A 14,645-nucleotide genomic window follows, 5' to 3' on the forward strand; every position below is an offset into this window, starting at 1 on the left:
CGAAAGAATCGAAAAATTGTCCAGCAAGCAAGCAGAAAGGGAAGATTTTCCCGAGTGGTGATCATGAAAAAAATAAAGAAAGGACAACATCAAGTCAGGAAGACCCTCAAGCAACAGAAGAAGAGGGCAAAAGTCAGCTCACAGCTAATAGAAGTTTGAAAAGATCTTCGAGAAAAAATGGAAAGGAACAAAGGGCAGTTGAGACAGAAAGAAGTGCGGAAGAAGAGCCTGAAATCCCGACAAACGACAAGAAAACTCTTTCGATTAAAAAGAAAAATAGCGCAAATGTAGGAAAACAAACAGACCTCACAGGCTCCCAAGCAGAAGTGCTAGAGTTCCTGGGCGCAGGGGGCAGAAGTGGCATAAGCCCTCCAGAAGAAACAAAAGGAAAAAATGGGACCAATGCCATCAAACGTTGTCCTTCGCTAAAAGGTCTCCCGTGGGCTCCAATTGTCATGGGGAAAAGAACCATAAACTCACCTAAAAAGAATGTCAATGAAACAATGGAACCTAATAATAAAATTGCACCGATCTTTCTAAAACGAGTTCCTCAGAAAAACAAAAGTGAGTCGACATTGACAGAGCTAAAAAAAATGGACAAAGAAAACAAAGGAAATACCAGAAGAACCTAAAGAAAAAGTAGCAGATTACCAAATGTGGGTCTCCCTAGAGGAGACACCCGAGTACAAGCCAGTGGAGGCTGACATGGAAAATCAAGATTACGCCATTCCAAAATGATGGCTTAAGGCACTGAATGCAATTCCTCACTATTAATCTCTATGCAGGAGGGCCATCTGGGACTATTTAAAAAAAGTTCCAAATTTGTTCCTTTTTCGCTACAGAAGATCTGGAATTTGTAAAATTGCCAAGCAGAAGTAATAGGAAAATAGTAGAGTTGGGCTTCACATCACAAAAAGCTTGGAAAGCAATAAGAAATAATACAAAAGTATTGGAGAAAGTCAGTGTGCAAGTTTCCAAAAAACTACCGGTCGAGATGGTAAATGAAGAAGAACACTAGAAAGTTGACTGCGAAGAAACAAGTTCGAGAGCTGTGGGAGTACCAAATAAGAAGGCAGGAGTGATCTCCCAGGGGAATACTGGAGATACTAAAACGAATACGTTAGCAGCATTGCCAGAGATACTTACACAGGTATTCCAGAAGCTAGGACTGGAGCAACAGAACCTAAGTGCGTTATAAATAACCTATCATCATATCCTCGTGTAGGGTCTCAACCACGTCCGCATCCCCCAACAAGCCCCCTGGCATCTTCCATCTTCTCGCTGGTCTAGGGACATCTTTGAATACGAGGTCCAGTAGGACCGGGGAATGGTCAGACAGCGTGCGGGTTAGGGTTTCGCAGTGCTTTAGTGTACTCAAAATATCTGAGGATATAAACCAGTAGTCTATGCGTGATTCGCTGTCATGCACCGACGAGTAGTATGTGTATTGTCTATAATCCGGGTGTAGTACCCACCATGCATCTATCATTGACAATTGTGAAAGGAGTTGACTTAGAGTTACCACTGTTTTTGTAGTCACTCTCATCACATTGGTTGACCTATCCAGTACAGGGTCGAGTGCCACATTGAAGTCACCGCCCCATATGTTGGTAGTCATGTCACGCTTGTTGAGGACTTCGAATATTTTCAGATAGAAGTCTGGGTCGTCTATGTTGGGACCATAGGTGTTAACCAGGGTTATTTGTTTGCCAGCTATCTCCCCCCATAGCAGCACATATCTTCCCATTGGGTCCACTTTGTGTCCTTTGGTCTGGAACCCCAGCGTGGGGTGGATTAGTGTTATGACCCCCCTGGATTGTGAGGAATACTCTGTGTAGTAGCGTAGTTTGCCCCATTTAGCCATCATGCTTGTATTAACAGACCCCTGAGCATGCGTTTCCTGGAGCATTAGGATCTGAGGTCCATGCCTGGCGACACAATTCCCCACTTTCCTTGCTTTCATCGGGTTGTTTAGCCCACAGACATTCCAGGATAGTAAAGTTATCTTCACCCCGTCACCTGTTTACCCATGCATGTAAATTGTGTTGTGCCGTTATTTCCAACATAACTTGCATTTACCTGATGTGGGCGCAGCCTGCACACGCCAGACCCTGTTTCAACCAACCTGGAACTTGTATTCAACCAACCCTCCCCCCACACCCCCAACTTGTTCTGATAGCAACAACATTTTACAACTTCCCTATTTCCCCGGCCCCATCCTCCACCCACATCATCCGCCCCAACTTGATGATGATCCCTTTAAACTTGTAGGAACTTTCCTGTGGGTGCCACATTGCCGTCACGAGGCCACCAGAGCGGGCTCACAGCCCGCTTCTAACATTACTCAGAGCCCCCCGAGTGGGAGCAGAATTCTGTTACAAATCAATAAAGCAAAAACAAAGGATATGTGTGTCTTAGATCAGTCAGCAGGGCCTTGACCTCCCGCCGCCGGCAGGGATCTTCCGTTTTGCTCCAGCCTACGGCCCCTAGGAGGTAGGGGTATGGTAGCTTCTACATATGCCAAAGCAGCAGCAGGAGTTTCAAAAAAGTGTGCCCTCCCTCCATACATTTTTTTTAAAAAATGTATTTTGCGTTTGGTTTATACACTATAAACCTTTACAAAAGAGAACACAAAATAATTTTTATACAAAAGAGGATAAACATTCTCAAATTAATTAAAAACAAGTGGTTAAAAACGGTAGACCTAAAAAAAAAAACAAACACATAAAACACAAGCCCTTCATTAAATCCATTTACCTTTAACAAAGCATTGTTAGTGCTAACTATCAGCGGGCAGATTACAAACTTCATGCAAGAATTTTACCACGGCCAATTTCAATGCATTCAATTTGCCATATAGCATATTCCACCAGAGATCTTCAACATCAACCCTTGACGGATCGTGAACAAATTTACCAAATGCTGCTAGGTGTTGGGGGGTTAACGCCTGACACTTCAATGATAAGTGCTTCAGTGATTCAGATGTTTCGATACTGTGGCAAAAACGACAGGGAAGTCTCAGTGATGTACCTGAACAAATTTCTAAGATTTCCCCTGTCAACAAGACATTGAAACGAAATCTCAGATATGCAAACCTCCTTCTGGGATCAGGAAACTTAACTAAGTAAGACTCCGAGTTGCAATTTTCTTACCCTCATATACAATCTGATTATATATCCTGGATGACCCAATCAATTCCAAGGATCTCATCCAGTCCAAAGATTGGAGTTTATCTTTGACCCTCAAAGGATTGCATATCAAAGTATCAGTGGTGAGATAGAGTCAAGACAGTACAAACAATCTATTTGTAAATTCAACAACCACTTTGATGTTGTAGAGCCCGTTCTTAGTCTACTACCCATAAGTGCATACAAGGTATTATCTTTTGATACAATCAGATTGCGATATAGAGTCAGTCTTTTCCAGCATATTTTACTATCCAAGGAGAAAAGGCCCAACTCAAAACGAATAGCAGACATTGGAACCGCCTTCGGCAAATAATACACATTTTCCACCATATTTTTTACTCTAATTTGGCAGCCAGTTGATGGGTTGAGAAGGGCAAGATTTCAAAGCCATATAGCAATTTAGGCAGAACTTTAAGGTTGTAGAACCTAATTAACGGAGTCACTGAATATTTGCAGTATTTAGTAGCAACCTTTTTCATTTGGAAGATCAATTTATCTACTTTGTCTAGATAGTAGTTCCAATACATATGGATCGTGGATCCACTAAAAATCGGAAAGCCTAAATAGCAGAGAGATCTGACCTTGAGTAAGGGGCAGCAATGTATCTTCCATTCAAAACTAGATGTCTTTTTCTTGTTTGTAAGAATAATTACAACCAATTTCTTCCCACTAACGATGAGACCATTTTTATCCACATAATTCGACAGAGCCACCAGTTTCTACTGAAGACCTACTGGGGTAGCATCAATTAGGAGGATATCATCGGCATAGGCGGTCCAAGGTATTTTACCCCCTCTATCCTTGGGGAAACTAGGGATGCAGCTGTTAAAGGCCCATCAGCGTCCAATATATATAGATTGAATAATGTTGGGGCAAATAAACACCCTTGTCTCAACCCATTGCCAGTTTGTATTAACCGTGAAAGTTCACCTGACAGATTTAAATGAATCTGTATGGCAGAGTCTTCGTGCAAGTGAATAAGTATAGTCAGGAGTCCTGATGGAATCCCCATTAAGGCTAGCTTTGAGCACAGGCTTACCCGATCAACTTTGTCGAAAGCAAGAGAAAGATCAATCAAGGCTAAATATATAGGACTTGCTGCTTTCTAACACGCTTTCTCCAAGAGAAGGGTAAATATTAGTCCACCTATTTCTGTACCCATACCCTTTCGGAAACCAAACTGTTGAAAGCAAAGAATATGGTTCGTTTTCGCCCATTCCTCAATTTTCCTTAAGACTATTCCCGCAAATATTTTGGAATCTGCGTCCATTATGGAAATGGGACGATAGTTATGAGGGATTCTTCTGTTCCCTTTTTTATATATAGGAATAATATAAGAAATCCTCCAGGAACACGGGATGGAGTGAGTCAGCATGATATCAGAGAATAGTATAAAGTGTGCCTTAGCCCATAATTTGGGGTTTCTCTTCAAAGTACTATTGGTAAGCCCATTAGGACCAGCAGCTCGGGAGATATTTGCAGCTTTAATCTGTGTTTCAATATCTTCAACACCAAAATTACATATCCAGCTTCCCCTTTTAATTACCTCTAGCGTGTCTGTCAAAGCGAACTTCCCCTCATATAGAGTTGAGAAGTAAGTGGCCCAAGCATCCTCTTGTACACATGCAGTTTGCAATGTTACTTGTGAGTTCTCCAGAGAGTTAATTAATGTCCAGAACTGACAGGCCGAAGAGTCTCTTAAAGCCTTTATCATAGTGGTGTTATCTTTCTCTAACATGTACATCTTATGAGTTTTCAGACATTTTTTTTTTGCTTGCTTAATTACATGAATTTCCTTTATTTTTGTATCCTGGCCTGAATTAGATTTTAAGATTGCTCTAATTCTGCGATTTGTATAGTTTTTTTTCGACCTTACAATTGGATCGTAGATATGCACATGTTGGTATCTCATGATTCCAATTTTCCTCGGTTTTACTGAGCTGTCAATTAGACATTTAACATAATCACAGAAATAGAGAACCGAAAATAGTTTTAACCTAGTAGACAAAGGAGTACATTGATGCTCATAGAGGAAGGCAGCATTCAATTTGTCTATGTTACCATCATGCCAACCAATTCGATTTCCCGCACATGTCGCAGTCAAGGAAATTGAAAAGGAATCCTGAGTTGGTTTAACGTAGTTCCACTTTAGTTTAGCCTCTAAAGTTCTGTGATCACTCATGTAAGATTCACCCACACAAAAATCAACACAGGAAATGGCCAATCTTTCTGAGAGAAGCATATGATCAATGATTGACTTAGAAATCCCATTTGACCATGTAAACTCATTTGCAGAAGTATCAAAAACAACATTCATATGGGTAAGTCCCCATGAGTAAAAAAGTTTAAACCAGGTCTGCCCATGAATTGTCTTATGTGAAGTTAAACAGGGTGCCCCATGTATCGGCCCCGGGTTCCCTATACATCTAGAAGAGGTAGAACCCATCTTTTTATTCATCTCCTCACCATAAGAAATTTCCGAGTTAAGGTCTCCCACTACAACAATGTCAAGACCTCTATATTTGATCAGCATACTCAAGAAACAAACATTTATAGATGGAATGATGTTGTCTAATAGGTTTTGCGGTTTTGAGTAGATATTCAGTACCAATATAAAGGTCGAACTGTGTACATTCATATACTCTAGTACAATTGCTAGAACCCCCCAAGTAACAATGAGAGATTCCATAATTGGTGTACCCTTTGCTATTTTCACCGCAATTAACAGACCTCCTGATGGTCTATCACGGAGCCTCCTCATGGCAAATTGATATCTACATTCATATCCATCCAAGTGAAGAGGGACACTCAACCAAGTTTCTTGGATACAGATCACATCCATGGATTTAAGTTTAGCACATAGGACATTTGAGGTCACCAAAGTAGAGTGACCCTTTGAGTTCCATGAAAGAATTTGCCAGTGTTGAGTTAGGTCAGAATCACTAAAGTTTCTGATGTATGTTTTGAATTTGGGAGATGGATTCTCTCAGAGACAGCGCTAGCCATCTCCAATCCTGGTCATCCCCTCCTTTCAAGGGGATATTCACTTCTTTGTGCAATTGCCCTTCCTCCTGTGGTCGGAGAGGAATGTGTTTTGGTTCCGTAAAATCCCTTCCATTCTCCCAGCCATTGTTAAAGATTAGTATTTCATATCCCATCTTATTAAAGTTTTCTGTCTCATGTATTATGAGGTCAAAGATGTTTTGGGACCTCGGAACAATTCTCACATGGTCAAGTCGAGTCGGGTGAATAAAGTCCACTAAGCTAATGTCTGCCGAAGAAATCGGACTCAGTTTTGGAATTGGAAAGAACACATGGTCTATTTAGGGAGGTAGGGCCTCCAATATCACATAGATTATATAGCAGATTGCTTGGATAGTCAGGAAGGGCCAATTTCCGCCAAATCAAATTGCACAGATCACATTCCTTAATATGATTTGGCTTTGTTTTTTAATAAAACATTTTATTAAATAGTTATAACATGAACAAAACAACCAAAAACAAAAGAAAAAAGGCAGCTAGAGCAATTGAGGCCGGCTGGACCAGTCATACAGTAGTATTAGCTCTTGTATCACCATTCACATATATCCCGACCGTGACCCATTTTGCATGTGTACAGAGTTACATCACCAGTGTCCGTATACATCAGGGTCCTCCCTCCTCCCGGTTCCCCTATATTTTAGAAGCTTTGTTGGGACAGCCTCTTGCATTGTATATCCGTCGTTCGATCATAGCACATGTGTCCATGTCCAGTGCCCATTGCTCCAGCGTCGGAGGCTCCCGGACTCGGCATTTTTTTGCGATGTTGCGCTTCATCAGGGCGGCTGCCGTGTGCAGGAACAGTTCTTCCCATTTGTTGAAATCGCTATCTCCCGGTGCACCCAGGATTAGGACCTTCGGGTCCAGTTCTATCGTGCTAGAGAGTCCCCTGGCCAGTTCCCGGAAGCAGGCATCCCAGAAGATTCGAATGCGGGGCATGACCACAGTATGTGAAAGAAGGTTCCCTCCTCCTCCCCACATCTGAGACAGTTCGGGTTTGTTGCCCTTTTCCAACCAAAGAGTGCAGTCTAGGGTAGTACACTCTGTGCAATATTTTGAGTTGCACCAGTCTGAGTCTAGAGGAGATGGCTGCCTCCCGTGGGTGCATTAGTACCCGGATCCAGTCCTCGGGGTCGATATCCCCTACATCCCTTTCCCATTTGGCCTTTAAACTGGTCAGTTCAGGAGTAGCAAAGGATGTGATGGCGTTATAGAAGATGGATGTGCATTTGGTGGGGATATATTCAGGCAATATGTTGCGTTCTAAAGGTGTGTAATCCAGGTTATTGTCATCTGTCGGTATGTGTATTCTCAGGGCATGGGACATTTGAATGTGGTGGTACCTCTCGGTGTCTGGGAGTTGAAATTTGCGCTGCAGGTCCTCAAACGGGGCCCAGATTCCAGTCTTTTAAGACATCCCCCACTTTCAGAATCCCGGCCCTCACCCAGCATGGCCATGGCTCAAATTTCACAATTTCCCTCAGGTTGGCGTTTTGCCATAGGGGTTGCGCCGCCGTTATTTTGTTCCCCCACCCCACAAACGTGTGTACGTTTCTCCAAATGGTGGTGATATGTTCCTTCATTGTTGGCGGGGAGGGTCTCGGGGGGGGATTGATACAATAAGTGTAGTGGATCAGTGTCATGCAAGGCCCCCATGTTGGATCTAATGTCCCCATGCAGTAGGTCATTGACAACCACAAGTTGTGAGGCTCAGTAATAGGTCTGAAGGCGGGGCACTTCTATCCCACCCTCCCAGACCGACCTCTGAAGTGTAGTCAGGGCAATACGTGGTTGACCTCCACCCCATAGAAGCTCCCTGAGAAGGTTCTCGACCCGGTCGAATTCCGATTTCGGGATCTGCAATGGGGCGTTCTGAAGGACGTAGAGGAATCGCGGAAGGGCCATCATTTTAAAAAGTGCGGCTCTGCCCATGAGGTTCAGGGAGAGAAGCTTCCAGTGGTGGACGTCATTGGAGAACCGGTCAATGATTGGTTGGAGATTGTGTGTGGTATAGCTGGTAAGACTTGTTGTTATCCAGATCCCAAGGTATCGGAAGCCAAGCTGCTCCGTACAGTATGGGCATTCCCGAAGGTTAGTCTGTCCTCCTCCCTTCACTGGGAAGAAAACGGATTTCTTCCAGTTGATCCTTAAGCCACTAAATTCCCCGTACTGGACGAGCGTCTGAGTCACTATAGGGCAAGTTTGGGCGGGTTCTCCCAGATATACCAGGAGGTCATCCGCATATAGGGAAATTCGATCTTCGTGTCCCTCTGGCCATCTAAACCCCGTCCAGGATGTACTCTGGCAGAGCCATATGGCCAGCGGCTCAATCGTGAGAGCGAAGAGAAGGGGGGAGAGGTGGCACCCCTGTCGCATGCCCCTGCCCAAGTGGAAGGATCGAGAGGTCCACCCGTTCACCCTGACCTCCGCCTGGATGTTTGTATACAGCAGCTTCACCCATCCCAGGAACCCTTCACCAAACCCCATAAGTTCCATAATCTCCCAAAGGCTATCCCATCGGACCGAGTCGAAGGCCTTCTCAAAGTTGATTGCCAGAAGGGCAAGCGGGCTGTCAATGATAGGAGCCCGTTCTAGTGCCAAGTGGAGCCGACGCAGATTCATTCGGGTTGACTTGTGTGGCATGAAGCCACACTGGTCCGGGTGTATCAGAGTTTCAGCAACCGGTTGTAGCCTGTTGGCTGGGAGCTTAGCGAGGACCTTGGCTTCACCATTGATTAACGAGATTGGCCTGTAGGAGGCACATTTTTTCTGGGGCTTGTCAGGTTTAGGGATAACCACATTGGTAGCCTTACACAGGTCCGGCGGGAGGGTGCCTTGTTCCCGGGCGCTCAGTAACATTTTATGGAGGGAGAGCGTTATGGTGTCCCCGCCCAGCTTCTGCCAGGTTTCGACTGGGAACCCGTTGGGGTTTTCCCGGTCTGCAATTGTGCTAGTGCTTCGGCTACCTCGACCTCCGAAAGATCAGAGTCCAGATTTGCCCTCTGCTGTGTTGTCAGAGTTGGGAGTAGTATGTCATTTAGGAGGGTTGGGTCCAGCGTCGAGGTTGGGGCCTGGTATAGTGCCTCATAGAATTGGGCAAAGGCCTCCGCTATCTCTGCGTCCGACTGGCACCTATCACCCTGTGGGGTGATAATCTCCTGGACACAGCGTTGTCCCTCATCTCTTCTTTCCAACCAAGCTAGCATTCTGCCGGCCTTGTCCTCATGCTCGTAAATTCTTGCTCTGGAGTCCCAGTGGGCTTGTTTAGCATTGTCTAGTAATAAGTTTCGGAGGCGCTCGGTGGCTTGTTTGAGGGACAGTTGGGTCTGAGGGGATGGGGCAAGGATGTGTTTGTTCTCCCTTTGGGTCAGTTCTCCCTCCGCTTTCGCTATGTCTTGGAGTCTCTCCTTCTGTTTGTTCGCCACCCAGGAGATTAGTGCGCCTCGCAAGACGGCCTTGTAGGCTTCCCAAACCACTACCGGGTCCTGTTCTCCATTGTCGTTAAGTTCGAAGTACTCGGTAGAGACTTCAGCAAGGTGGTCCACGAGTTTGGGGAAACCCAGGTAGTAATTGTTTAGTCTCCACGTTCTAGGGGAAGACGCGCCCTGTATGTGGATTTCTACAAGTAGGGGCGAGTGGTCCAAGACGCCCCGGGGGAAAAGGTCAGCTGATAGTGCTCTGAAAAGATCTGTGAGTGGGAGAAAGAGATAGTGGATCCTAGAGAGGGAGCCGTGGGGTCCAGAATGAAAGGAGTACCCCCTAGTATCCGGGTGCAACTCTCGCCACACATCACAAAGACCCAAGGCGGACGCAAAGTTAAACAGCCTTGTGGGATCATCCGGGTTGTGCTGTCTGAGATGGGTACGGTCAGTGGTGTTGCACATGACATAATTAAAATCACCTCCCAGAAACCACTTATCCGGTTGGTGTTTGCCTATGAGGGCAGTCAGTCCATACAACAGCTCCTGCCCCAGTCCGGGCGGGGAATATATAGAGACAAAAGCGACCCTCTCGTTCCACAGTATTCCCAGGATTAGCACGTAACGACTCCGGGTACCTGTTCCAAGCCTTGGAGGGCAAAAGGGATGCGTTTATGTATGAGAATGAGAGTACCCCTGGATCCCATTGTGTATCCCGCATGGAAGGGAGCCCTATAATTGGTGCGTTGGAAGAGGGAGCAGTTCGATCCCGCTAGGTGCGTTTCAGATAGCAGGGCCACATCGGGGGAGTGTCTACTGAGTACTTCCTTGATCAGGCGCCTTTTAATCGCAGAGCCCATCCCGTTTACATTCCATGTGAGCACCTTGAGGGATTTGAGGCGTTCAGTCGGAGTCGACTGGGATTGTATGGGTGCCATCTAGTAATTTAGTTAGAGGGTTGGGTGGGTGTCTTGCAGGGAAGGTGTCCCCGTTTATGGTGATGTATTGTGGTGCATGACTTAAGTGGTGATTGTTTTGCTGTCTGGACAAACTGCAGCCTCGTCTTGCCATGAACCATAACAAACCCTGGAGCTTGCAAGGGTGCGCTGCTCCCGGGGTAACAAAAAACTCTTTACAACTTTCCCTTCCCTCCCCCTCCCCATACTCCACCCCAACACGAAGTACCTGTAGCCCCAACATCGCTGACACTCAAAAGAGGTAGGGTGTCAACTTAACAGACCCTTGATCAAATTAAACTAAAGAAATTCGGGGGGAGGCTGTAAATTTTCACCAAGTGAGATGGCGGTACGCCTCTGCTAGCCGCATTATAAAAAGTGTAAATGCCTTACGAAAGTCTCTGTGGCATAGCTCGGTACATTCCACAGTTTCAGTTCCACACCTGCCCGTGGGATCTGGTTCTTTGTTGGGGAACCAACCGAGGTCAGTCCCCGTCTGCCACCGGCCGGTTCGGTGAGGGTGGCTGATCCGGCATTGGACGCTGGTCCGCTGGTGATCTGGGGTTTCTGCACCTGTTGGTTCGAGGTGTCGACCAGTCCCCCTCAATGTGCTGCTCCGCCCATCGCCAGGCTTCCTTCGGATCGTTAAAATGGACTGTTGTGCCTTTATGATAAATTTTCAATTGAGCAGGAAAGAGCAGGCCATATTTGCCGCCTAGCGTTTGAAGTTGTCTTTTAAGCTTTTCAAAGGATTGCCTCGCCTTCTGCACCTCCCTCGTGTAGTCTGGAAAGAAGGCTATCTTAGAGCTATTCAAGGTGATCGTGCCTTTGGTTCATGCAAGGTACAACAGCGCGTCGCGGTCCCGATAGTTTAACAGCTTTGCTATCACCGTTCGTGGGGGAGTGCCGGGCATGGGTCTGCCTGTGGGCATTCGGTGTGCCCTTTCTATAGAAAAGAATTTAGAAAAGGATTTCTGGTCGAACAGGTCCATCAGCCACAGCTCCTGGAAGAGCTCCATACAAGGGCCTTTGGCTTTCTCTGGAATACCAAGGATTCAAATGTTATTGCGCCTGGATCTACCCTCTCCCTCTTTGACTCTAGCCTCCAGGATCTTGAGTTTGGCTGAGACTCCTTGGAGTGTGTAGCCCGTCTTCCGTGTTGGAGATTCGATGTTCGCCTCTCTAGTTCGTGCTGATAGCTTCTGCAAGTCGTGCCGGAGGAGGGATACATCCAAGCTTATTCCGGCCATCTTCTGCTCCAATTGATGAGCGGGAGTCCGCTATCGCTGCCATGACTTCTCTCAGGGAGAGCACGGGCGCAGGGTCCACCTCTTCAGAAGGCGATGGTTGAGGTTCGAGGGATTGTGATGGGGGGATCGTATACTGGTCAGTCCTGTTTTGCACAGTGGGATTCTTAGTTTTGTCCTTCCCCATGCTTGCCGCTAGGTCCTGCGGGCGTGCTTTTGTATCCAGGCCTTGTCCAGTTGCTCGAGGGGTTGTCTGCCCAGGCTTATTGCCCAGTTTGGTATGCAGTTGGTGGCACTATGGCAGGGTTAGGAAGCCGCCTCGTTCCGTGGCAGAGGGGGGAAGAGATCTAACAAAGTAGTGCTTTCTTTATTGCAGGGCGGCAAGCGATGGTAGGCCCTAGGCCCTGGTGCCAGATTTGTGTTTGCGGTTGTGGTGGTCTGTCCGCTCTGCAGGCGTTGATGGGTCGCACAGGGAGGTTTCACGCACCCAACCGGGTTGTGTGCGTTGAATTCCCACTCCGCTTCCCTTTTGGAAGCCCAGTGTCCACTTGAGTGAGGCAGGGGGGGTTGTAGAGAGTTCTGCCCCCAGTGATTCGCCCCGCACGGCAGTGGGTCACCCCACCGTTTGCTGCTTAGTTCGGTGGCGGTAGTTCCAACTGGAGGGAGACGGCCCTTCCATGGGTTGTTTGCACTGTTGTGTCCTTGCTCGCCCCTAGTTTTCAGTGACCTCCCAGTAATGTTGAGGTTGCCTTATGTGAGGGTCAGGGAGCCCTGATATTACTGTGCCCTCCAGCACCAGCGATGCACATGGGTAGCTGGGAGCTCCTGTTGGTTCCCCTGGAGGTCGATGTGCCCATGGGGGGGCCGTGCCTCCAGCGCATGTGGGCACGGTAGCCGGGGGCTGGAATCAGGTTGGGCGTTCGAGTCCTCCTTTCGTTGTTGTGTGCCCTGGAGCGGGGAAGCCCAGCCCCACGTGCAATGTCCGCGCGGGGGACTCTGGCGCTGGCACTCACCAGTGGGGGCAGACTCTGCCACTCACGGGACGCTGCGGCAGTGCTTGGCCGAGTCTCTCCTGTCTCCTCGCGCCCGGATGGACGGCCCGGGACTCCGACTTCGCCGGTCTGGGTTACTGCTGGTCTCTGCCTCCACTCCCTCCTCTGCCACTTCTTCGACGTGGCAATCTCCTTTCCTGGGTCTTCGCTCGCCTCTGGTGCCTTGGCTCCGCTCGATGGAGTCAGGCTGCTGGTGTTGGGGCCGCTCCGATGTCCTTTCAAATCGCGCCCATGACTCCGGCGGCCATCTTGGGTGCCTGGTGCGTTGTTTCAGTGCCACCGTCACTCACTCCTGGTTTTTCAGCCCGGGTGCGTTACAGGCTGATTTTGGACACAAGTGTGCCCAGGACGTCCTGCATCGGTGGGTGTATTATGGGGGTCGGCAGGTGCTGGTAAGCAGGCGTTCGGGTCAGGATATTAGCCGCGGCAGCGGGAGCTCTTCAGGCGCACGTCTACCGCATCTCGCAGTTGGCCACGCCCCCCGTAAGTTTCTCTGATTTGGCTTTGTTGACTCTTGATAGGACCTATCATCACCCTCCACATGAGAATTTGTTTGAGTAAGTCTAAAATTAGAGGCTGTTCAGATGAATTATCGTGGTCCCTTTGTGAGTTTTCCCCCGTGTCCAACTGAAATGACCGCATGTGATGTTTCAAAGTCGGCTCAACATACATATTCCTGTTAGAAAGAGGCTCCACATTAACATGGTGGAAAGTTCCCTTTCCTTCCTTTTCAGTTTCCTGGGGGTCCTGATTTCTGAGCTTAGATACATCAGGTAGTAAATCCAAAATAATGTTTTTATTAATCATTGGAAGATAACTGTTATTTTGCCCAGTTTCCTTTGATGAGTGTTGTGAGGCAATTTGTGTCAGTAATGGTTCCTACCCCATATGAACCATTTTATTTGGATCAACCAAATCTATTTTTGGTATCGGCTCCTTATCTGGCAGGATCAAGGGGTCAACTTTCCTTAATGGTAACCGATCCCAATTACCGACCGCTGGTTGCGAGGTAAAGCCTAATCTATTAGATTCCGCCGATGTCATTAGGGCTTCGGCCTTCTGATTCAAGATCTCCTGCGGTAGAATTTTCCTTGAGCTAGATTTTTCCAATATGTAAAAGTTATACAATTGGAGTTGTTTCACTTATTTATTATCGCCCCCCTTCAGGCTTGGGGACTGTAACCTGTGCTCATGCCCCAAGTCTAAATTACCAACCTCAGTACTCTTCACGCCAACATGTTCTGGCTTTGTAGTTTTTATTTTTTGTGATTTTTTATTTTTTTTGTTTTCCAAAACTGGACAGGTTGGAATTAGGTCAGAACTGACATTATGAAGCTGCAAATCGACTCTACTTTCTTCATTCAGCTGTATCAAATCGGACAGTGCGACCTCATTTGTCAGAGCTTTAGGTCCTTTGATTTGTGTTGGTGACCTATCATGTTTCTCAATTTTCTTCAACTGCCTTTTTATTGCTCTCAATGCTAAACGTTTTTGACGCCTTGACAAAGAATAGCCCTCACAATCTGTCATTAGTGGATCTTCTGTGTTTTTATTGCCCACTTCTGAGCTGCTTTTGTTATTCAAATTTTCCATAATGTCCATTAGAAGTTACGGGCTGTCGGGTGGAACTGGCATTGAAATTGTTCGATCCGTACTCCTTGCCCCGTCCCCCACAGTTGTCTTAGAATTAGTAGACAGGACCAAAGTTGACACTCCATGTTCTAATTTTGTAATTTTTTGAGAG

Source organism: Ambystoma mexicanum, chromosome 2p (genome assembly GCF_040938575.1).
Source record: "Ambystoma mexicanum isolate Mex_15411 chromosome 2p, UKY_AmexF1_1, whole genome shotgun sequence".
Classification (NCBI taxonomy): domain Eukaryota; kingdom Metazoa; phylum Chordata; class Amphibia; order Caudata; family Ambystomatidae; genus Ambystoma; species Ambystoma mexicanum.